Here is a 25,416-nt window from a genome sequence, read left to right on the forward strand (position 1 = left end):
CACACTGAACAGTGCCCGGAGAGTGTGGCCCTTCCTGACACCACACACGCACATCCACTGAACAGTGACCAGGGAGTGTGGCCCTTACACACACACACACACACACACACACACACACACGCAGCCACTGAACAGTGCTATGGGAAGTGTGGCCCTTCCTGACACACACACATCCACTGAACCATGCTGTAGGGATTGTGGCCCCTTCTTATGCAGCACTAATGCTGGAAGAAAGGGGGAGGTGTCTTTTTGTTGTTGTTGTTCCTAAAAGTGAATACCCCGACATTCTGTATCCAGCCATAACTGCACACTGGCCAAAGGTAAGACCCTGGCTTGGAAAAGCAAGTTTAGGATTAGTACAAAGAGGAGCCTAGAGCCCCTAACCCAGTCAAAACAATTTGTCTGAACTTTAGATAAACAGTAGAGATTTTTCTGTTTGTTTTTTTTTAATCTCCATGGGTGCCCTGTTATTTTTACTTATTAAATTTGACAACACTATCCATCAGGAAACTAGAAAAATCCCACCAGGGAAAAGAGGATTTGTAAGATAAGTACAGCCTGGAATTTCAGATATTATCCCAGAGCTTGGTTTCTTGGGTTTAGATCCTGATCCATTGCTTGTAACTGTCTGACCTTGGGCCAATAACTTGGAACGCTCTGTGTCTTGGTTTCAATATCTATAAATGGATAGAATACCATGGAGGATTTTCAGGGTTATGCTTCCACCCAAGGCCAGCGCTGTTCCCCTGCAGGGTCAGTTCCCCCCAGCTCATTGGCTGCACTTTCTGCAGCTACTGGTGGGCTCTTCACCCTCCCCTAGCAGCCAGTGTCCCTCAGACCTCTGGTGGCTTCGGGAGGGCAGAAATCGCGCAGACAGCACCACCTGGAGTCGAGTTTTCTCTTTACCAAGGGAGCCGGCCTCTCCTTTCTTTCCCACTCCCGGCCCATGCCTGGGCAACGCTTCTGCTTTCGCTTGAGCTCAAGTTAATTTTTCAGAGAGCTTCGGAGAGGCGTGGGAAGGTCCCGGGCGCGTGGGCAGTTCCTCCCTCGATCTAGCTCGGGAATCGGCCCGAGCCGGCGTCTCCAATGGCAAGTGTGTGCGTGTGTGTTTAGAGGCGAGCTCTGGGCTTTCAGCAAAGGCAGCCGGGTGTTTGCAAACCAGGGCGAGCCCCTGTGAAAGCGGATAAAAGAAAACATTTATTAACGTGTCATTACGAGGGGCAGCGCCGGGCCGGGGCTGTCGTACGCCTCAGGGAATACTTGGCTCCTCGCGGCTGGGTGGGAGGAGGACAAGAAAACGGAAAGAGGCTGGATTCTCTGCGCGCCAGCCTCGGGGCCTGATCCATGGCCCTCGCGACTTCGCGCCGGTGTCTGGTGGACTAAGAGATGCGCCCCTGGGCCGAGTGGAACACACGCGCGCACACACGCACGCGCGGTCCCGGCTCGCCGGCAGCTCGCTGCTCAGCTTACATCGGTTTCAACTCCGCGCCCAGGGCGAGCGGGAGCGGGTGCGGGTGAGTGCGCCCGGGGCCCGCGAGGGTGCGCGCTCGGCGGCGGGAGCGCGGCCGGCCACCGGCTCGGCAGGCAGCAGGCCGGGAGCCGCCGGGACTTGTGGCCGGGGCGCACGCGGGACGACCGCGGAACCGGAGGTGAGGCGCGATGGCTAGGTCGCTGGGTCCCCGGCCGGGCGGGAGGCGGCCGGGTCCAGGGTCCTGGAGCGCGCGGAGCCCGGGGCGGGCGGGGCGGAGCAGAAGCCGGGATGCAGCGGCGGTAGCCGGGGCAGCGGCAGCGCGGAGTCCCCTACGCCCCGCGGCCCGGCCCGGCCCGGCTGCGGCAGAGGCGCGGTGAGGCCGCGGGGGCCGCGTTGTGAGTGGGGCTCGGGACCGGGCCGGGATCACGGATTCCAGGGCGAGCACGGCTCAGGTGAGCCCAGTGGGTCCCCGCTGCTCCGCTCCTGGAGGGTGGCACCCGGAGGCTTCAGCGCCGGCCAGCCACAGGGGGCTGACCGGTTTGACCCCGTTTGTGAGGCTGGGCGGCAGGGGGGGGGGGGAGGACTTCTCGCTGCGCTCCGGTGCTCCCCGGGGAAGGGCGCCTGGACCCGAGGGCTGCAGGAGCATGGCCGGGTTGACCCCTTGGGGTTTATACCCAGAGGGCCAGCTAAAAGCCAGGTCACGTGCAGCTTGTCTGGGCAGGACCCAAGCAAGCAGGGACTTGGAACTCGCAGAACCGAGGACAAATGAAATCGGAAAACTTCTCCCGCGCCAGGTCAGAACCCATCGCCCAGCAGACCTGCGTCCGCCGCGGGCTCCAGAAGCCCGAAGGGGACGCTGCAGCGGGGAACTGCGACTTCATTTAGAGTAGTTCATTCATTCATTCGACAGCATTTGTGGAGCTTTAAGCGTGCCAGGCACGGAGTGTTACCCCGGAAAGTGTGGATGGCAGTGTTAGTCCCTGCTAGGGCGGCTGGGCGAGGAGGCTCAAAGCGGGCAGATGGAGGGAGCCACCCGCGGACCGTAGGTCTGCTTGGTGGCTTCTGTCTGGCGGGGACCCTGAGAGCCTGTCTCCCCACACAGTAGGATGTTCTGCACAGAGCGCGGCTGTGGTGACCCCCGCCTCTCCCCACTTCCTGAAAGTTCTGAGCGGCCCGACCCCTTCTGAATTGGCTCTCTTGCAGCCTGTTTTAATCACTTTTTGAGTTAAAAGTCAATATTTAATTAACCAAGTAATTACGTTCAGCTTACGTTTGATTCTAGATATTTGCCGTGTCTATGGGGATGCCCGCCCTCTCCCCTCCATCTGTCCCTGCCTCTTTCCCACGGTGCACCCCCAGTCTACTCTGGAGGTGAGTGACAGAGAGCAGGTGACACTGGCTTTCCCTGGGGACACCCTGGATTCTCTCCTCCACCCCCTCCAAATTGTTCATCTTACAGTTTGTGGGGACCGTCACCGGGCCCAGCTCCTTGCCCGCAGGGGATCAAGTAAGATGTAACCACTGATTAAAAGGGGGTGGGAGCTCCCTGAAGACCCCTCCCCCCAAGATGCTCCACCCAGCCTGGCTAGTCCTCAGGAAAATCAAAACAACCTGTTTCTGCGCGGTTTGGTGTTGTAATCAGCAGTTGGTTGATGATGGTGTTTGTTGGCTTGGCCGATGTAATGCTGGACCCGCTGTCCCAGCCCTGCCTGGGAGGCAGTGTGGCTTTGGACTTTGTGTAACCCTCTTGAGGTTTTTTTTATTTGAATTTATGGCTTTTTCTGAAACCTTAATAGCATGTTAGGTTTTCAGAATTAAGGGTGGAAGGGTAGATTTGCTGAGACAAGGCTGGCCCTGAGGAAGGAGCTAAGCACACCCGTGTGCAGTCTCTGTGTGTGCCCCTGTGTCCCCCTGGCCCACACGGGCTGTATCCAAGGACCCCATCCCATGTGCAATTTCACACCGGATGTTCAAAATGCCTTTTAACTGGGGAACTGAGTCTCTCCCCTGTGCCTGGCCTTGCTGGCTTCTGGCCCCTGGGTCAGCGGGGATTCTCACTCAGACATTATCTAGTCTTAGACTCTGCCCTCTCTGAAGACCTGAGGCCCTTCCTGCCTTTCTGACCAGTTCAAAGGAGTTTCCTCTTCACCTCAAAGATAGCGGCCAGGAAGTGTTATAGGCCCTTAGACACAAGTCACGTGTCCACACGAAATCCCGGCGCTGTGGCTTGAATACCATGCTCAGTGGTACATTCCTCAGGCTCCAGGTCCTCTGAACCACTAGGCCCTTGTCCTCTAGGGGCTTAGATATTTTCTAAATGTAGGGGGCGAGAAAGACCCGACCAGTGAAACAGCAAAGCTCTGGAAGCTGGAAGCCCCTCCGAATCCTTTCCCTCCTCCAAGAACCTCATGTTTTGGATGAAGGAGGGAGGTGCCCTAGTTTGCATTGTTGCTGTTGTTGTTTTCCTCTGGTGGTTTTTTGCCCTCTCTTCTTCCCTGGCGTTCGTCTCCCTCCCCTGGTCTAGATGCAAAGGTTCTCTCAAATGTGGCCAATGAAAAGCGTGCTGAGGTTAGGATTTTTAGCTCCTCAAAAGCACAAGGAAGAGGTAGGACACGGTGGGAGTGAGACCCTCTTGTGGCTGCTGGTGGAGTGGCCTCAGAGGGAGTCCCTGGCACTTGGTTTCAGGCTGGACTCTGTGTGTCAGTGAAAAGGAAAAAGTGAACTTCTCCGTGGTGACCTGCAGGCCAGGACAATGGCTATGGCCAGCCCCAGGGACTGGCCTAGTGGAGACCCCGGCAGATGCCCATCATCCAGCCGGCTTCAAGGCGCTATCTAATTGGGAGATCATTAAGATCATTATAATTAATTGGCATCCTGATAAATGGCGTGATTGCCTAATTGGGGCGGTTGCTAGGGAACTAGACCTCACTTGGAGCCTAGAGGGGAAGAGGCAGTGGCTGGCTGCAGTTGGGCGCTGGGGTTACAGACCTTGCAGTTCATGGGCGGAAAGCCAGAACCGTTTCACCCATATCTGCCAGCAGCTGCCGAGTGCAATTGCCGATGAAATGTGGGCTCGGGGTGTTTTCTTCTAAGGGCTCCAATCAGGACCCTTTCTCTTGCAAGCCATTGAAAGAGAGGCTCTGAAATCACTCAGAGGCAAAAGAAAAAATGTCTGCTGCCTCTCACGGGTCCCCAAATCCTAAGGCATCCCTGGCATCAGGTACTGCTGGATCGGGGCTCAGCAATTGCCATACACGCCATTCTTCTCTGCTCTGCCCTCCACCTCGCTCTGCACCGTCTTCAGCACTAGAGCTGCAGTCTCTGGCAGCCCCAGGCTGGCTGTTGAAGACAGCCAGTCTGTCTGGCCACCTGCCCAGCAATGGCATGGGGGCGTGTGACTCAGTCGTTAGATGCCTCCGTGTTCTTATTCAACAAGTGACGAGGGTAAGTCCTCACGCCCTTCCCTGAGTCTGTGGACTGGGGTGAGATCATCAGTGCCGAGCGTTAGCATCTGTCCCGAGCGTTAGCATCTGTCCCAGGCACACCTTGACTGTTATCACCCTGGAGATGCCCGGCAATGCCACTGAGTGGCTGCCCTCTCACCTCTGTGGTCACAGCCCAGTAGAAGCAAGCCTCTTTGCAGCGACAGCCCCCCGGGCCCCTAGATGCCCTCCCATGAGATAGTAAGTTATGCGTGCCTCAGATCACAGTCTGGATTGTGGGGGGGTGGCTTCTGGGTCCCACAAACTGGGGGTCCCCTGGAAAAGGGAAGCCTGGACATTTGGGAAACCAGAGCCACCTGTGTAGGCAGCCATGGTCAGAGGAGCCTGTCTGTCAGCATCCTAGCTGAGGTGAGAACCACAGGGACATCACCACCTTCGCCTTTCTGCTTGGGAACAAGAACCTAACTGAGCCACTTCGGTGGAGAAAGCTGCAGCCTGGCTTTGATCCAGAGCTTTCTGGGGGCTGAGTTTGCCTGGCCCTCCACTGTGAAAATCATCTTGAAGTGTTTGTTTTAAAAAAAATGTAAAGTCCTAGGAAGGAGCAAAGCATCCTGCTTATGTCCAAGCCGGCAAAAGGTTTGGAAGAAGGCCTTTTCTTGTCCAGGTGTGGGGCAGCAGTGTGCGTGGGTGCTCCAGATGAGAACAGGGGTAGAGAGGTGTCAAAATGCACCCTTGCCTTGAGCATGACAACCTTCTGGGCATTGTGCAGGCCCTGTTACTGCAGAATCCCACTACCACACAGGGCCCAGTACCACAAGGGCTCAAGTACCTCGTGGTTCCCAGTACCTCATGAGTCCCAGTACCACAGGTCCAGTCCCAGTATCTTATGGGTCTCAGTACCTCATGGGTCCTAGTACCTCACAGGTCTCAGTACCTCACGGTTCCCAGTACCTTATGGGTCCCAGTACCTCACTGGTCTCAATACCTCACGGGTCTCAGTACCTCACAGGTCTCAGTACCTCACGGGTCTCAGTACCTCATGGGTCTCAGTACCTTACGAGTGCCAGCTGTCCCTAGTAAGCACCTGACAAGAGCCAGGTGCTACCTGAGGACCTAGCTTATCAAGAGAGAACCCAGTCCTCCAGAGGGGAAGGCCCCAACAGCAAGCAGTGAACAAGGCCAGGCCACCATCAAGGCCGTTCATAACATAACTACAAAACACAGCAATGAAATCCAAGGCAGTTTCACGAGTGTGGAGCACAGAGAGGAAACTTCAGGCAGGTGATCCAGAGAGGTCTCCCTGCAGAGGAGACCCTCTGAGCCATGGCCTGAAGTGTAGGAAGAGACTGGCCTCAGAAGAGCTGAGGAGAGAGCATTTGAGGGGGTAAAAGCAGCCTGTGCAAAGGCCCTGAGGTGGAGAGGACACAGACGCCCAGCAGAGTGAGCTGTGGAGGGGAGGACAGAAGTATGACATTCAGACTTTATTTTAAATGACATGGAAAACTGATAGAGGAGGGTCTGTGTGTTACTTTCGTTGGTTAATAAAGAAACTGCCTTGGCCCTGATAGGACAGAAAATTAGGGAGGCGGAGTAGACAGAACAGAATGCTGGCAGAAAGAAGCAGATTCAAGCAGACCCTATAGCTCTCCTCTCCAAGATGGACGCAGGTTAAGATCCTTCCGGGTAAGACATCACCTTGTGGTGCTACACTCATTAATAGAAATGGGTTAATCAAGATGTGAGTTAGCCAGTAAGAGGCTAGAGCTCATGGGCCAAGCAGTGTTTAAAATGAATACAGTTTCTGTGTAATTATTTCAGGTAAAGCTAGCCGGGTGGCGGGATGCAGCCTGCCGCTCCTTACAACAGAAAACCATAGACTTTCAGAAAAGAGCTGATCTGTGTTCCAAAAATCTTTGGCTAACACAAACAGCAGGCTTGATGCTGAGGTGGTGACTCAACGCCCAGGACCATCAACAGCTGTGGGGAACCGATAGTGGCCACAGGACAGAATCCCAGGGATGGTTTGGGTGGGTACAGTGGAGAGAGACTTGGTGTGGAGCCAGCAGGGCTGGGAGTGGGTCCAGAGTCCCGAATGGGCAAGAGCCATTGATTCTCTTGCCGCCTAGGGAACATGCAGCAATTGGTGGAGACAAATTTGAGGGCCACAAATATGACATCTGGGGATGGAAACCACCGGTGCTTCTCAGCATCTTGCCCTGCTCGGGAGGGCTCCACCCCAAAGAGTGGCCGCAGTGCTGAGAATGGTGACCTAGTGTGGTGGCCAGCCGGCCTGGGACGGGGTGGTTCCTAAGCAGTGTGAGGAAGACCAGGAGGGAAGGCTAAGGAGGACTGAGCCAGCTGACTGTCCAGATCCGCGCAAACACCTCAAGTCTTGGATGTGTGAGTCTGTAGTCTGCTGAGGTTGACAACCCGAATTCGGGCACCATTGTTTAAGCTGTGCCGTTAGACTCACTGACGTTCCCTGGTGTGGTCCCCTGTCCCCCAGGGCACGTCACACACCTATTTGATGAATATTTTCAGACACCCCACTGGCTCCCCTTTGACATTCCTGGGAGTGTTAGAAAGCGTTGGCTGAGCTTCCCAGGATGGATTCCTCACTGCTGAGTGATTGGCAGAGGCCTTCTGGGAATTGCCTGGGGCAGTGGGGCATCTCCACCATGGCAGATGGCATCGTGCCTCCTGAGGAGAATGGCTATCAGCCCAGCCTTCCAAGCCTCCTCTGCTGCCACGCCTAGCACTTTGCTAGAGTCTCACAAACCATTGTTTTATGTTCCCAGTCTTAAGGGGATTGCAAAGCACACATGGGCTCAGTGGCCCGGGGGGGGGGGGCTCCCTACTTTACACACGAGGGCCCCTCTGGAGACAACCCTCCATTCTAGCCCAGACTGGAATCCTTAAGCTAAGCATGTCTGTGAGGCCAGGGGGTAGGGGAGGCCGAGGCCATCCGCTGAGGACCTCAAGCAGGGACATAAGTTGTGTTTGGCCAGGTGGATGCCAGATGTGTCTGGGAAGTGTGTTGCTGACAGCTCTTCTTGTTGGCTCATGGCCAGAACTCCTGCAGAAGTCTGACCCACCTTGGTAGTCAGAGAGGCCGGGATCTGAACGTACAGCCCAGGGAAGTTAGGAGGAATCTGTGCTTGGTGAAGACTGCCTAGCGTCACTCTGGAGACCATGCTGTCTGCACACTTCTGAAGGATAGCCGCTAAGCTGGCTGTTTCGAAGAACAGGGAAGCCGACCAAGATCGTTACGATAGCTCAGCGTCTAATCATTTGGATGTGGCTCTTGATGCTTGACTTAGAGTGAAATGGAATGCCCGGCTTAGCATTCTGGGCAATTGAAGTTTCTATTTCTCACGTAACAAAAAGTTCCAAGTAGGGGAGAGTCTGAGTCTTGTCTTTTGATAACATCTTCAAAATCCCAAGATCCCGCTGTCCCCCTGTCCTTAGTATGCCCTCTACCTTCTTGTCTCTTGGTTTCAGTGTGGCTGCCACAGCTCCAATCATCAAATCTCCCTTCAAAGCAGGGAGGGATAGAAGACAGACTTCCTTCTATCTCTTATTTTCTAAAGAACAAAATACACCCTGCAACAGGCTTTGCTCTTTGTCTCAGCGGCCCCTGCCTGGGTGTTGTCCTGGATTCTAAACCAAACACTGGGAACGATAAGTGGGATTTTGTTGATGGCCTTAGCTCAATGCTTCCCAAACAAACAGATCAAACACCTCTGGTTTTAGCAAGTGCTTTGAGGGTAGGGTAACCTGGAAGGAATTCGCAGATAACATTATCTACATAGTCATCAGTGAAATGCCCTGATTGGAAGTGAAAGGGAAAACAAAGGCAGCTTGGCTTATAATTAAACACAGTAGACACACTGTGGCCCAGCATCTGGGCTGGACACCTAGGCAGGGCTGGTACAGGTGCTCACCATTGAGGGGATGGACACCTCCCAGCAGCCAGTGTAGGTGGGTGTTTAGCCAATATGGCCATGAACATTTTCTGGCAGCTGAGGAGACGGGTTGGTGGGTAAAGTGCATGCCGAGAAAGCATAAGGACTTGAACTCGGATCCCTGGCACCTGTGTTAAGAGGAAGGCGTGCTGCAGCGCCTGTAACTCTGGCACCGGGGAGGCAGAATCGGGGGCATCTGTGAGGCTTGCTCACCACCTCGTCTAGCTGAATTGCTGAGCTCTGGGTTCCGTGAGAGGTCCTGTCTCAAAAAGAAGAGAGCTGATGTTGGTCTCTGGTCATCATGCTCACAAACATAGACACGCACATAGCCACATGCCCACAAGACAATGCAGTTTCATAAAGTGGTGGACAGTTGGCCAAATTTCCCAAGTGAAACAGGTTTTGGTCTTTCCTTGGTTTATTTGGGTGTAGGGTAAAAAGCATGCAAAAGTGATCTTGTGGGCCAGCAGTCATGTTTTTCTTTTCTGGCCTTTTCCTTTCTTTCTTTTCTTTATTTTTATTTATTTATTTTTTTGAGACAGGGTTTCTCTGTCTGTTGACAGATGTCTCTGTCCTGCTTGGTTCCCACAGTCGTTAAGGTCTACATTAATTATAAACTGATTGGCTTATTAGCTCAGGCTTCTTATTAACGCCTATAATTTATATTAGCCCATAATTCTTGTCTGTGTTTGCCACGTGGCTTGGTACCTTTTTCAGCGAGGCAGTCACATCTTGCTTGCTCTGTCTCTGGCTTCCTCTGTCTCTGGGTGACGACTGCAGACTGACTTTTCCTCTTCCCAGAATTCTCCAGTTCTCATTGCCCCATCTATACTTCCTGCCTGGCTACTGGCCAATCAGCATTTTATTAAAACTAATACAAGTGGCAGGGTACAGAACATTGTCCCACAGCACTCCCCCCTTTATTTAACCAAGAACTCTGAATCTAATATCCTTTGCTTAGCTTTTCTCCTAACTATTAGCCATAACAACTTGTAACCAACATTCTAAACAAAGGAAATATCCATAGTCCATTTTTTGGGAATGTGGGCGTAGTTTTCCAGGTTACTTCCTGGTGATTGGGGGCACTGATAATCTTATGGGGACCTAAAGAAAATTTAGAATTATAATCAAGTCGTGACTGGAGTATCCTGTGAGGCTTGATCACCTCAGGCAGCATCTTGAATCAGTTCTGGATGTAGAACTCAGACATCTGGGCCATCTCTTCGTAGAGGAGATTTCTCAGGTGGCCTTCCTTGATCAAACCTGATTTTTCTTAACTCAGAATGAACCCACAGCTTCTTATTTCCTGTGGAAACAAAAGCAAAACCTCTTCTCCAAAGTAACATACCTTTTGACTTTTGAAGTTAAAGTATTTTCAAATTACCTATCCTGGATTAATTCAGCAGCATTTATAAACAAATAAATATCTTTTAGCAACTGTTGCTCCTTCCTCAGCATTCAAACAATTCAAAGAGAACATAATAGCATACAGTATCCAGATTCTCTGTGTATTTTCCATCTTTTTAAACTCTGTTTCTTTTTATCTTTATTTTTAATTTTTGGCTTCTTGAGACAGGGTTTCTCTGTGTATCTTTGTCCTGGAACTCACTCCGTAGACCAGGCTATCCTTGAACTCACAGAGATCTACCTGCCTCTGCCTCCCAAGTGTTGAGATTAAAGGTGTGTGCCCACCATACCCAACTACTCTCTTTTTTATTTTTTATTTTAAGGACTTTATCCTTTTTTTTTCTTTCCCAAGCCTACATATATTTTTAAATACACTGTAAATTGTTTAGAGACTTTTTTGTCTGAAACTATCTTTACTGTATCTCTCTTTTTCTGGGTCTCCAGTTGTCACGCTCACAAACAGACACACACATAACCACATACCCATAAGATGATGTAGTTTTATAAAATGGTGAACAGTTGGCCAAATTTCCCAAGTGAAACAGATTTTGGTCTTTTCTTGGTTTATTTGGGTGTAGGGTGAAAAGCATGCAGAAGCAATCGTGTTGTGGGCCAGCAGTCGTGTTTTTCTTTTCTGTTCTTTTTTCTTTCTTTCTTTCTTTTCTTTTCTTTTCTTTAGTTTTTTTTTTTGTTGTTGTTGTTTTGGTTTTTGTTTTTTTGTTTTTTTTTGTTTTTGTTTTTGAGACAGGGTTTCTCTGTGTAACAACCGTAGTTGTCCTGGAACTCACTCTGTAGGCCAGGCTGGCCTTTAATTCATAGAGATCTTTAACCTCCCAAGTATTGGGATTGAAGGCACCTCCTGGCACCAGTGACATTTTCATCTGCAACATTATCTGGCAGAAGTTAGGAAATTATACTGGAACTTGGGTCTCTTGGTGCGTGCTTGTAGTCCCAGCACTCTAGAGGCTGAGGCAGGAGGATCATACAGATGGAGTTCGAGGCCAGTACGGGATCCGTGAGCTTCTGTCCCCCTAAATCAAAACACCTTCCCCCTAAAGTTATGTTGGAAATGAATGGTTGTTTGCTGGGTGTGTGTTGTAAACAGCCCAACAGTCCTACACCTCTTTAGCACTCTGGTCAGTGATGGCTCAGATGTCCTCACACATTCCTGGGGTGCCCCCTTGGGCAAGGAGAGCCCCCCTGTGAACATGGGCTTATAGCAGTGCTGATTTGGAAGGGGTCTTTGCACCAAAAGCTTCTATCTCGAAGATGCCTGTAGCCCCTCTTCCCACACCACCCTGCTGTGACACTCAGTGCAGTCAGCAAGACCAATCCAGCCTTCACTAGACCGGGCCACGTGTTCTATAGTTGGTCTTGAGATCTTTAGCTCCTGCCCAGGTTGAGCTGGGACGGGGTAGAAGAGACGTCCCAAGTGGTCATAGTGTCTGTCATTGAAAGACACAGCTCTAATCAGAATGCCTTGCCCAGCTTGGCCTCTCAAGAGCTGGATGCAAATGGGCAAGTCACTCTGCCTCACTGAGTCTATTGCCTCCCCTGGAAACTGAGGTAGTCATAGCAGCCTGCTCCCCCAGGAGCTGTGGGAACCTAGATCCATGCCTGGGCACTGTGGCCTGGGGACAGAAAAGCTGCATTCTAGTGGTCACTGCCTATTCCTGCTCCTATCTGAGAATCCTTCTTCAGCTTTGGAGCAGGGTTGGCTGTGTCCTTGGGGCACTGTCTCTAGGGAAGGCCATTTGCCTCCCTGTGACAGGTGATCACAGTTCAGTGGGTTCATCAAGAAAGGCAACTGTTGGGAATATTATTCTAAGGTGTGTTGCTTTTGTTTATGCTGCATTTGTTTAACTCTGTGAAGCTGTGATACTCTGCCTTCTCAACCACCTGATGATCTAATAAAGATCTGAACGGCTAATAGCGAGGCAGAAGAAAGAATAGGCAGGGCTGGCAGGCAGAGAGACTATATAGGAGGAGAAAACTGGGAGAAGGGATTCTGGAGTAGTAGCCCAAGAAGGAGGAGGACATCAGGGACCAGCCACCCAGCTACACAGAAGTAAGGGAATGGGAAAAACAGAGGCCAAAGAGTAGATGGGATAATATAAGTTAAGAAACAAGCCAAGCTAAGGCCAGATGGGTATAACTAAGGAGAAGGCTTCATGTGGGATTCATCTGGGAGCTGGGCAACCTCCCAAAAGAGTCTAAAGAGCATAACATCATCTTACAACAGGAATCATCAGACTTACTGTTCTGCTATGCTATGTCTGCTCCGGGCCCCATGGACACCAGCCCGGGAAAAGAAGCCAAACTCAGGTTCAGGAGCCTGTCCTGAGAACCCAGGATGGCACCTGTCACTGTGAGCCCAAGCAGAAAGATGGTTGGGCAAGGGAGATCCTCACTGTCTCCAGAGGACTTGGAATCTCCAAGTGCCCTGGCCACACCCTGATGGTTAAGCAAGCGCTGTTGGAGCGGGGGGGGGGGGGGGGGGGGTCACAGTCTAGGTCTCGAAGTGCTTAGCAGCTGCTCAGGGAATCCCAGTGTTCTGCACCGTTGAGAACCACAAAGGCAGGAGAGAAGGCTCAGGTGTGCTGCCTTCTGCCAGGTCCTAAAGGGGCTCCTGGAGGTGGCATCTCTCCTGAAGTGGCCTGTATCAGGGCCTGCCATTCCTGTAATAAAACCCAGGCTCAGTTCACCCTGCCCCATCTGCCTCTGCCCCATTTACCTCAACTCTTGAAGCTTGTTGCCTGCTTCCCCGCATCCCCATACACTGGCCATCTCTATTCTCAGATGCTGGAAGCTTTCTCCAACCCCAGGACCTTGACACTTGCTGTCCCCACTCCGTGACCCACTTTTCCTCCATAACCACACTGCTGGCTCCTTTGGGCTCAGCTGTGATGTCTCCTCTGGAATTCTCGGCACATATTTGTCCTTTGTTTCTTCTCGCTAAAAAGTAAGCCCTGAGTAGCTAGGACTTGTCTTCTTAGAGCTCGGCCCAGGCCTGCAGGTGCCCAGGAAGGAGCTCTGTGGACCAACACAGAATGGAATGCAGCCTTTGTCCTTGCTGCAAGGTGACTGCTCCTGGCCTGGAAGTCCAAACCTGTTTGTCCCTGGCCGAGAACAAGCTTGAGGTGGAACTGGTTGGACTCATACATGCCCAGGTGACCAGTGGAGGAGGGGTCATCTCCCTGGTGCTCCAGCAGGGTCAGCAGGTCCCACACAAGAGCTGGTCATTCTTGGGCCACTGGGAAGTGGAAGTTCGCCTTTGAGGCAGGTGCTGGGACCGTCAGGGCTGAGCCGGTTTCATCACCTCCGCTCCTAGTATCTAAGCCCATCTCAGGATGACCTCTGAACTCTGGCTGGGCCCCTGTGGATCCAGGATGGTTCGGGGCTGGAGCACCACCATCCTGTTTCATGCATGAGGGGCCTATGCCTGCAGACTCAACATACAGGAGACTGGGAGTTCAGGGCCCCGGCTAAAAAAATAAGAAAGTGGGGAGGGCATCCCAGGCTGCCTACCAGGGCCTGAGTTTGGTTCATGGAAGCTTTGGCTGTTGTTTTCTTCATCCATGTGTCCCTTTGAACCTTCTGGAAAATCAGCTAATAGATTGTTGTGGGGTTGGGGTGGGATATGACAGGGACTTGCTATGTAGCCCAGGCTGACTGAGAACTCACAATCCTCCTGCCTCTCTCCACCTCCCAAGTGCTAGAATTACATGCATATTTTAAAAGTGAGTTTTCAGCTTCTTCTGAAACGTGATGGCTGGGATGTAGGGGGGGGCCACCTGAGTGCCTCTTGGGGGCTTAGCCTGAGGCCATGACTTGAGTCTAGCTGCCTCTGTTCTTGCCCTGTCTGGTTGGTTTTCCCAGTGGAGCAGGCCTCGGTTCTCACACCCGTGAGAAACAAATCCTGAGAGGGGGTGGAGAGCCGTGGCCCCACGTCAGGCCCACCCCTCCCACCTACAAGGCCCACACAGATGTTAGCACCCTGCTGTGACACACTTCGAGGGACCGCACACCGCAAGTGCGTTTGTCGTGATATTAAAATCTTACACCTAGCAGGTAGCACACATCTGTCACCCTGGCACTCAGGATGCAGAAGCAGTAGGATCAGGAGAAGTTCAAGGTCACCCTTGGCTACACATCAAGCTCAAAACTTAGCTTGGGCGACGTGAGACCTACTTTCAAAAGAAAAGAAAAGAAATAAGTTAATTAAATTAAGTCTGCCCTCCACTTATTGCTTGACACTTAGTCATCCCACAAATCTTTAGAAGCAGGAAGTCAATCATCTCTCTCTAGTAAGGGGGACACTGAGGCACTCCGGACAGCTGCTGCGTGGGTAGTTCACTGAGCTTGGTCGTCTTTCCGCCTCCATCGCTGGGCTTTGAAGCATTTGGTGAACATGATGGCAGTTCCCCTGTGTTCTGGGGTGCTGTGGGTTGCCAGTGTCTGCTTTGAGTGACCCCAGCTGGGAAGTCCAAACTGCGCTATGCCTTGCTGACCCACACCTTGAGCTGGTCACAGGCATGCTTCCCCCAGCCATGGTGAAGCCCACGTGTCTACGTGGGCAGCCTCATGACGTGGTGTTCTCTGCATAGTCTGGCTTCAGGGTGCAGAAATGTGAGCTGTGGAGTGTTAAGCCTTATACTGGCCACTTTCACTAGGTCAGAGCAGGGGGTGGAGACTGCACAAGGGTGTGGCCGCTGGGCAGAGGCTGCCAGCATAACAACTCACCCTCCCCAATGCTTGCTTCAGAAACCATACTCATCGGGAAGGCACTGGAAGTCTCAGGGGTTCACAGGAAGGCTGGGCTTAGGAGAGGACAGGACACGGACTGGAAATCTCTGGGGGACTCTGAGCAGGAGCTGCTAGCCTGCTAGAGAGACTTCAGGGGTACCTGTGTGGGGGGACATAGAGGCCCTGGCCCTGAGCACTATCTGGGAGACCTGAGCTCAGGATGAGTCTCATTGGCTGGCCCTGGTCACATGGTCACCCTTGGTAGGAGAACATATCCTCTAGAGAAAATTGGTGTACTGTTTTCCAAAGAAGGAAGGGGAGTGGATGCTTCTTGGAGAGGAAAAATGTGAAGTCTGTGTGGCTTTTGCCTAGGTGCGGCAAAGGATGGGGTTTTTTAAAGGCCAAGTTCTTTTAAAATTCCATGGCAACTTTTCTTGTTCTCGGGACCTGTACTGAGGTACTGTTGGGTCCTCTCTATAGGGCAAAGTCAACTCCCCTCATCCTGCTGCATCTCAGTGTCCTTGTCTGGAAAGTGAAGATGACTGTCGAGGGTTCTTCCAGCACCCTGGATGCCGGACACACACCAGTCCCGGCCTTGTTTGGACCTGACATGCTCACCTGCCTTTCTTCCAACCCAGAGTGGGCCCTACTTGCGGACATCCCAGTTGCTGACTTACAATCCATGAGCCCCAGCTCACAGGACCCACAGCCTCCTCCCTAACGGCTTCCTCTCAGATGTCCATTAGTCCGCGAGGCACACGAGGCAGGAAGCAGGGCCCACATACTCTCTATCCATCCCGCCGCTAGCTGGTTATCTGGTCAGAAGGACTTCAGGCGGCTGCCCCACCTGTGTGTCCCAGCCTCTGGAGTGACCAGAAGCATTGACCTGTTTGTATAGGCTCGGGATGGTGTGCTCAACCAGGCGTCAGGCAGAAGTAGGAGAAATGACTGGGCTATTTATCCCAGCAGTCAGAATGGCCCGCTGCTCCTGGATGGCCTTCCTAAAGACCGCAACAGCATCCATAGCCAGAAATCCCTGTGCTGTGTGCAGGGCACGCACGGGGCAGGGCAAGTGTGGGGCTGAGAGATGGGGCGAGAGGCTGGGACGGGCAGTCCCGCTGAACACCAGCCCGCAATTAGGCGTGAATAACAACTCTGTTCTTGGGCTTTATTGCTTTTGGCTCGGGGCCTTTTTCAGAAATAACTGTAACTCCTGCCAAGGAAGCTTTTGTCCTCAGCTGAGAGGAAAGAACAAAGAACAGAGGTGGGAATGTCCTATCTGATTCCAGTTCCCCGAAACACCCAGGAAGGACAGCAGGCGTGGCTGCCACAGGCACGGGCTAGGGTACAGCTGTGTCCACTCTCAGCTGGGCCAGCCACTCTCCTGCATGCTTCTGCGATGCTCGTTTTTGTGCTTACTCCAATCACGGGGCCTTTACCTTTATTAGCATTCTTGTGTTTCACGTGGGTGGGGGAATGGGTACCACAGCGCGTGTGCAGAGGTCAGGTGGCATCTTTGTGGTGTCTCTTGGGTCTTTTACCTTCGTGTGGGTTCCAGGATCAGAACCCAGGTTGACCAACTGTTGTAGTAAGTACCTTTGCCACTGAGCCATCCCACCAGCCCGTTCATGTTGTCCTCACCAGAACGCCAGTGTCTGGAGCTAGCCCAGCCTCTGTCGTCCTCCCCGGAATGCCAGTGTCTGGAGCTAGCCCAGCCTCTGTCGTCCTCCCCAGAACGCCAGTGTCTGGAGCTAGCCCAGCCTCTGTCGTCCTCACCGAAACACCAGTGTCTGGAGCTAGCCCAGCCTCTGTCGTCCTCCCCAGAACACCAGTGTCTGGAGCTAGCCCAGTCTCTGTTGTCCTCACCGGAACGCCGTGTCTGGAGCTAGCCCAGCGTCGTAGCCCCGGTGGCACTCACCCACACTGTGACTGGCACATAAGTAGGTGCTCAGGAGGTTCACTCACGGTTAGGGGTCTGGAGAGATGACTCTCTCAGCCGAGCTGCAGAGGGGCCTCTTTGTCTGTGGGTTTAGAATGGGCTAGCTTTTCCCTGTTCCCCGTCTCCTAAATCTAGGTCCTTTGTCTCTTTTAAAATATTTAATTTTTAGTTATGTGTCTGTGTATAGGGGTTGTGAATGCAGTACCTGCAGAGGCCTGAGGCATAAAAACCCTCACGAGCTGCTCGGTGTGGGTGCTGGGAACCGAAATCGGGTCCTCCAGAAGAGTAGTGTGTGCTCTAAACCTCGGAGTCATCTCTCCAGCCCCTAGGTCTTTCATTCCAGTCTCCACGTTGTTCCTGTGGGATCTGTGCCCACGTCCCCAACTATAGACAAAGGCCACTGCAGATAGGTATCTTTTTCAAAAAATAATACCTAGGCTTCTTGCAAGGCAGGCCCTCCCAAGGCTGCATCCCTAGGTCACATCCCACCCTATGAAGGGGGTATCTGAGCGTCTTGTCTCTTACAAACAAGACGGAGTTTAAAACAAAGCCATGCAAAAGAAATTAATGTTTTCTTCAACTTTAAGTATGAAAGATAGTTCTATCTTTCCCCGATGTCACCAGGAAGGTGGGTTGGGAGAGCCTCACAGGACAGCCTGTCATCTATCTGGGGCAGAGGCAGGCAGGTCACTGCCAGGTGTACATAAGGAATTTCAGGCCAGACAGGACCACACAGTGAGATCTCACTCCCTCTGAGAAACAGAAACAAGGTCTGGGGATGCAGCCCGGTTGGTTGAGTCCCGTCTAGCATGCAAAGAGCTCTGGGGTCTGTCCTCAGCACTGTATACACGGGATGTGTGGTGTACATGCCTGTAATCCTGGCACTCGGGAGGTGGGTACAGAATGGTCAGGAGTTCAAAGTTACCTTTGGCTACTCGGTGAGTTCTAGTGAGACTTTACCCTTAAAAACATCAGGTAAACAGATTGTCAGGGTAACTCACATCTGATGTCAGCCCTTCCTGCCCTCTGGACTCTGGCATCATGGCTTTCCCTCTCCTGGGGAAAAAAGAGCTGGGGATATTTGGTCACCCAGACTTCCTGAGACTCTGGGGAACCTCAGGGATGGGCATGGGACAAACTTATAGCCCAATAACTGTAGGGCAGGGACACTGAGGTATGGCCTGCGGGCCCTTATGCTCTGTGTTTTTGAGAAGGACCCGGAACCCCGTATGTTCATCTATACTGCGATCTCTAGACTATTCCATGGAAAGGAAAGGTTCATGTCCTCTGACCTCAGATCAGGCCACCTACATCACACACATCAAGGGAATGAATGGCAGGATCACAGAGCCATGGAGGGAACAGGCAGTGAGATACCAGCTTTGGAGCCCTCTCTTGATCCCCCCAGAATCCTCCAGGCCAAACAAAGACCACACGCAGCCTGGCTCAGCGGCCAGCACATAGCCAGGCACAGTTCTGGAGCCTTGCCAGCCATGAGCACCAACAGAGCAGAGAGCGGCCATTCTCCACGAGTCTCCCAAAACAAGTTTGACTTGTGTCCAGAAGCATCGGGAGGAAGCTGACCTTACAAAAAGAATAGCTCATGGCTGGAAGGGGGGCGGGGGGGATCTGTTGACTCTGAAGGACCTAGATATTAGCCGTCCCCCTTCAGGATTAGCTGGAACCAGGCTTCTAAGGTCACTGAGTTCATACCACTTCCCAGAACTGGCCTCTTCTGTGGTGGCTTCCTTCTCCATTCTGCAGGAGGCAAGAGGGTGACAGGATCCCTGTTTCTATGGAATGGTATATACTCAGTAGGCCAGAGTGTTACATTCTGATTAGGGAATCGCTGAGGCAGGGGGATTGAAAAGCTCTGCTTGGATCAGGTCTGGATCTCATGGTCTAACCTTAGACCTCTGTGACTGGGCCTGAACACTAGAAACCAAATGCAGGAAGGAACGGATGTTGAAATGAAAACTCGGTGCTGTTGCTAGGTGGCCCAAAGCCAGCAGGTGAGGCTTGCCAACATTGATTGGGCACTTGCTGTATGCGGATCTACTTCTAAAGGTCGTTAGCCATTCTTCCATCCTCTCAGCTGTGTTGTGGATGCTCTTGTTTCTCTCACTTCATAGGTAAAGGTACCGAGGCTGTAAGAAATGACACACCTCCTGGCATCCAGTGGGCAGCAGAGCTGGTTCAAAGCCAGGCAGCCAGTTCCAGATCATAGTCCTCCTCCCACCCGTGTGGACTTCCCTGTTCGCCAACCATCCTCTCCCTGCTCGGTGGGAGCAGAGATTGGGGTACAGTTGTTTTCACTGGGCAGGGAATGGTCCTGGCACAGAGCCAGTATTCTGGTGTATGAGTCCTGGGGTCCCACAGCCTGTCGGCCATCTGCTTCTTTGGCGTGTAGACAGTCTGGTCACTCTGTTCCCCGAGACTTTGCACGTGTTGCTTCTAGCCTCTCTGAGCGCCAGCTGGGACCGCGGCCTCGACACCATTCCCATCCTGTGTTGCTCTTTACACACGCGCACACCTGGAGACTCACGGGCGGACACCTGTTGTTCATAGAACCAAGAACTGTGCCTCAATGGCTTTCTGCCTGGCCGTCACCCCGCTGGAGCTTCTGGCCCCTTTGTCCTGTTTTCTTCATTCCTGAGCTACCTGTCCATACAGTGAGCTTTGTCTGGAGACCGGCCTCCATCCCTCAGACCCCACCCCTCGGAAGGGTCCTTTTGTAAAACCCTGTTCTGTTTGAAGGCTGGTTTGGTTCTGTTGTTTCCAGCTGGAATCCCAGAAGAAGGCAGCTGGTGCCAAGACCCTAGAAGAAGGGGACATGGAAAACTGTCCCATAAGCCCTAGCAGTACCCTCAGAGACCAGAGAACGCAGGAGGGAACCTGCACCCAGGAAGCAGGGAGATGCCAGGGTCAGGGACAGCGTGTACCTCCAGCTAGGCTACTCCCTGACCACAGGTTCCTCATTCTTTCACCTCTGAGGCCACACCCTCTACCACTTCTTCCTATTCTTGCTGTGCCCCAGGGCTTCTCTGACCTTTTATACCTATTAGTGTCTCAAACTTGACTCATGCCCCCTCCTCCAGGCAGCCTTCCCTGACTGCCCCTAAGAGCAGTTTCCCTGTATTCTTCCTGTTCACTAAACATCAATCCTGGGTATTGTGTGTGGCTTCTGAACGAGTGTGGGGGTCATAGGAGTGGGGCCTGGGGTCAGGATATCTGGGCATACAGCTTACCTCTCGTATGAGGAGAAGACAACTGTGGGCAGAGACCTGCCAGGGAGGGTGCCTCGGGAGCACCCTCTTCCTGCCCTGTCCCCTCCTGTGTGCTCTTGACCAAGCTCACCCAAAGGTGAACAGCACCGAACCCTCTGTTGAGATCTGTTCTGAGGAACTTCTTGGGGGTCAGGGAGTGTGTGTGGTTGCAAGCAGTGTGACTCATGGCAGTTTCTCAAGCCCCTCCCACCTCAGCTTCCTAGACCAGGCCTCTGAACCCTGCTGTTGTGTATGTGGGTGAGTTAACGTGGGATGGATGCCTAGGACTGTGCAAAGTCCCGGCAAGCACCGAGTGACTCTAGTTACCCCACGATTTTCTTTCAGGGTGTTGGGGGGGTACACTCCCTTCTGAAGGACAGCCCTGGCTAGCCTACCCGTTATCACCAAAATACACACACACACACACACACACACACACACACACACAATCAGAGCAGGGCCTCTGCGGGCACCCGGTATCTCATTGGTCAGACATGTGGCACATGACCACCTCAGTGGGTCAGCGGCCCTCCCTGCAGCAGCCCCAGGGAGCCACAGTGGCCTCTGGGCACAGTGGAGGGCTTATTACCAGGAGGCAGGTGGGAGGGCATTCCCTGCTAAGTCCAGGAAATAACTTGAGCACCTGCTGGTGCTGGGGACACAGAAATAGATGCCTATGACGGGCAGAGATCTGGGCCTTCAGGGAGGGGACGTTCTGTAGGGAGACTGGCAGGTGGAATGGCTGGTGTACTTCCACTTCAGTGGAATGTGAGCAAAGACCGGGAGGAAAGAGGGACGGGGCTGGGGAGATATCTGGGTGAACAGCCAGTGCAAAGGTCCTGGGGTGGAGACGGGCCAGGCATGTCCAGAGGCCGTGTGGATGGAGCCACGTGTAGGAGTGGGAAATGATGGAAAGGGCCGGGGCAAAGGTCAGATCGTGTAGGGTCTTGGTGGCCTCTGGGGACTTTAGGGTTTTACCCTGGGTGGGGTAGAGCACTTGAAGACTTTTCAGTAAAAATAGGCTCTGGGTTTTGTTCAGTGGCGTTCTGACCGCTGTGTGAGCAAGCAAGAGCAGGAGTGGAACCCGCTAAGAGATTGCGTCACTGTCTTGGTGGGACTCCCCTGCCACTGAACACCCGACTTTATATCCAAGAGGTCCCCGGTATGTGGCAGGGCTCTGTTCAGTTTCTAGGTGTCTCTGCTTTCTTTCTTTCTTCTACCTCCCAGGGGAGTGTCTTCCAGACTGGTCCTTCCTCCACTTTGACCTTTCATCCTCTCCCACCCTGTCAACTACATGCGTGTCTCCTTCCTTCTTGTGGGACTTAGAGACCCACAGAAGAAAGCAGCCCATCTAGGCCTTTCTAGGTCCCCTGAGTGAGACCTTGGGAATTCCCCATAGCCAGGGACCTGCCACCACACCAAGATCTGTTCCCACGTAGAGTGGAGCGTGGTTCTGGAGGTGTCACGGTGTCTCCAGGGATAGTTAGCTAGGCTGGGGTTCCTTTGCCAAGGGCCAGCAAGAAGACCTGGGGAGAAGAGAAAGGGCTGGGCAGGCTTGGGAGGAGTTGATGGGCGAAATGGCCTGCGCAGTGACAGAATGCCCTGAGCCAGAACGGGACTCAGAGGCGATCTGTGCCACTGCTTTGTGTCCCCTTACCAAGAAAAGGGAGACAGACTCCTGTGTCATTGTTAATTGATTTCTTCTCTGTCCAGAGAGCGGGCACAGAGCCAGGAGAAGCCTTCAGGGTGGGGGTAGTGGGGGGATTCATCAAAAATCGACCCACAGATGGCCCGGCTGGTAGATAATCAGCCCCTCTCATGCCGCAGCTCTGGGTTGCGGAACTGCAGACTCCATCCGGAGGGAGGAAGGGCTCCTTGAGACCAGCGTGCAGAGCCAGAGCTGGGCCTGCAGCCCAGCAGGGGACATCTGCCTCCACCCCCACCACACTGATAGCTTTAAAAGGCCCTGGGGGGGGGAGGTGCCTGCCCACCCTTTGGGCAGGAGCTACTATGGTTGGGAGCCTCTTAGGAAGCCGCTTACAAACCTGCTTCCAGAGGGTTCCGTCACACTGATCAAATCCAGCCTGGGTTTGAACCCTTGTCTACCCAGAACCTGCAGTCTGGGGAAAGTGATTTTAGTGTGCTGTGTTTTCCTTTCCTCATCCACAGCATAGGTATGATGTCACCGGACAGTCCTGCATGTTAGATGGGCTGGCAGCTGGGAAGCCTCAGAGTGGGAATGCCCCAGGCAATGCGAGCTGGGAGTCTCAGGAGTGTTTGCTCATGTGAGTCCTGGTTGGCCAGCTGCCACTGGAGGCCCTGTAGGGCAGCCTGTGGGGATTCTCTCAGGGCTGTCTCACTTCTTGGTGACCAGGTAGCTGTAGAAGCATGCGGGTATATTTCTGGAACTCTCGTTCACCCACAAGTCTGTGCTTCTGGATAGACCCAGCCCTTTGGGAGGCCGACCCTGACTGGGAGTAGTTCAGGAGCCAGCACCATGAGGAGGAGCCCACTCTGTTCATGTGCGGCCTCCTGTTCCCTCCAGACTGAGTGACCATGTGGGTTGGCTTCATCCGGCACCAGCTGGCATCCTCACTCAGGAGAACAGAGTGTTTGAGAGGGCCCTGGTGGGGCAAGCAGTACCCAGGGCCACTCTACAGGGAAGGGATGGCTGCTTCCAGTCACACTTGGTGAAAGAGTTTTCCATTTCAGAAATGTGTGTTTGTTTATTGATTGGTGGTGGTGGTGGTGGTGGTGGTGGTGGTGGTGGTGGTGGTGGTGGAGGAGGTGGTGGTGGAGGAGGTGGTGGTGGTGGTGGTGGAGGAGGAGGAGGAAACTGACTCCAACAGGAGTCAAGCTTGCGATCCTCCTGCCTCAGCCTCCTGAGTGCTGGGATGACAGGCACGTGCTACTTCACTTGTCTTATATTATGAGGCTGTTTGAAGTTGTCATGGACCAAGGGGCAGCCCAGTTTTCAGTTTGTATGTGCACACTCTGGGTTTGATCCCTGGCACAGTATAGACCACGGTGATACACCCCTGTAATCCAGCACTCAGAAGGTAGGGTCAGGAACTTCAGGAGTTCAAGGTCACTCTCAACTACCTGGCACATTCAAGGTCATTCTGAGATCCTTTCTCCAAAACAACAGAAAACCTACAGTTGGTTAGCAAGAACTAGTTGAAGGGCGACAGGAATGGGGAATGAGGCATTGGATGGAAGAAGTTGTGGGGGTGGGGGGTGACAGCTTTAGGGTAAGAGGAGGCACCAGGCAGTCAGGAGGGCAAGGTTCAGATGTCCTCTGCTGTCCTCTCTGGAAGCCAGTGGGGACAATGAGTCTGTATGCTTGAATGCCGTGGGAGGAGGAGAGCCCATGTCCCCAGGTCATGGAAAGGACTAAGAAACCCATGCAGAAGGGTGACCACTGCCCAGAGATGGCTCACACTGCAGTGTGAAAGCTCTGCTTCTGCCTCTGGGTGACCTGTTTCATCCCTCACTCCCAGATGTCTGATAGGGAAACTGAGGCACGGCAGTGTTAAGTGACTAGGCAAGAAACTCAAAGGTCTGTGCTCTTAACTGTCACTCAGGGTAGCTCGGAGAGGCCACTGCATTGGCTCTTTCTGGTGGCAGATGAGGGTTGTGGTATGGCAGCTAGCCAGTGTCTGCCCTCTTGGGTGCCACCCTCAGTGACCATGCCAGACTTCATTTCATTCTGTGTCCTCAGTGGCCTGGTGTCATGACTCTCCCCAGCTCCTGTGGCGCTTGTTTTGCAGGCCAGCCCAGGACTTGGGGTAGGCAGTGGGAGCCACTCACAGTCCCTCCCCCTCCCTGCACCCCACTCCCGCCCACCACCACCACCACCATCGCCCAGGGGAAAGGCAAATGAAATGCTCAAGGAGACATTGTCCCCTATAAGCCTATCCTGACACCTGGGTTGGAACCAGGTACTCACAGCACAGTGGGAGAGATGACCACAGACAGTTAAGAGGTCAGGAGGGCTCCACCAGCAGCAAGGAGAGCCTCTGGGGCTCTCATAGCTATCCTGGACCAAGAGACAAGAGGAGGGAGTACCCCATGGGCCCCCAGCAGAACTGTGGTCACTGATGGGGGGCTACTGCCCTGTGTGTGGCAGGGGGTGGAGAGTGGGCATGGGGAGCAGAAGGAGGAAGAACATCTGAGTCCGGCTGGCCCTTACAGAGGCGGAAGCAGGCATGGCTCCTTAGGAAGAGATGGGAAGGGTGAACAGCGCCCACCCAGACCTCCCCGGGATCTCTCTAGTGTTAGCACCATCCAGAGAACCAGCGTGGCAAGTTTCTCCCTGGGGGCCCTCGGAAGTATCTGGAGAAGCCTGTGGGTGCCCTAGGCCTCTGAGTTGTGTAGACCCAGGCTGTGGCATGGCCTTCTGGAGTCTGGCAGACCCCACTCTGCAGAATTCAGAGTTTCTTGGAATCTCTACTCTGGTTAGCTCTTTCTTTGCACCAGACACTGCCCAAGGTACAGGGGACCCAGGTGTAACCAATGAAAGCCCCATCTCTGTCCTCCTGGGGCTGTCCCTCCTGTGTGGGGGATGCGGGGGTGGGATGTGTGTGTGTATCACCGGAAGTAAGCTCATTTCAAGGTGTGGTGATTGATTGGGGAACATCAAGCAGGTGATAAAATAGCACTTGGATGGGGGCCGGTGGAGGGGTTGTTGTAGTGCCTAGACTTGGTGAAGCGGAATGAGCTGGTCAGACGAAGACAAAGCTCTTACCGTGATTACAAAAGGCCAGGGTCAAAAAGTCAGGGGGTAGAAATGACCCCATCTTGTCCAGCAACAGAAGGAAGCCAGCGGGGATGGAGAGGTGCGTGAGAGTTGGCCCTCAAAGGAGGACATTTGAGTATAAGACTGAGCAGCCAGGGCCTTGAGCCAGCACAACCAGAAGCAGGTCCTCCTCCCCCACTTTTGCCCTACATCTGAGTTGCTGCTAGCACACGCTGCCCTGCTGCGTCAGGGGATCTACTTGCCATTTTAGGAAGTTCCCTCCAGCCGCCCTGAAGGCTAGAACACCCCTGGGCACTCTTACAGCCCTAGGGTGGGTGTGATGGTGGCGACAGCATAACCCTGTGGGGCCAGAGGACGCCCTGAGCGCCCTGTTGCTGGGTCCCCTACCGCCATGGTCAGCAGGACCGGCAGACTCCTCCA

General features: G+C 53.3%; 1 protein-coding gene across 3 annotated transcripts in view; it reads left to right on the forward strand.

Annotated features, from left to right (window-relative positions):
- The first annotated feature begins 953 nt into the window (after positions 1–953).
- Positions 954–25,416, forward strand: part of Sulf2 (sulfatase 2) — an 84,931-nt gene continuing 60,468 nt past the window's right edge. Inside the window, exon 1 of one of the 3 annotated variants that reach the window (XM_041670608.1) lies at positions 954–1,089. The gene's annotated coding sequence lies outside the window, so the exon portion shown is untranslated. Of the gene's footprint in view, positions 1,090–1,195; positions 1,650–25,416 lie in introns of those variants that run through there. The other 2 variants (XM_041670607.1, XM_041670609.1) reach the window with 2 other exon arrangements.

This window comes from Microtus oregoni, unplaced genomic scaffold, assembly GCF_018167655.1.
Source record: "Microtus oregoni isolate MIOR12 unplaced genomic scaffold, Mior012 000020F_ref0000438, whole genome shotgun sequence".
Classification (NCBI taxonomy): Eukaryota; Metazoa; Chordata; class Mammalia; order Rodentia; family Cricetidae; genus Microtus; species Microtus oregoni.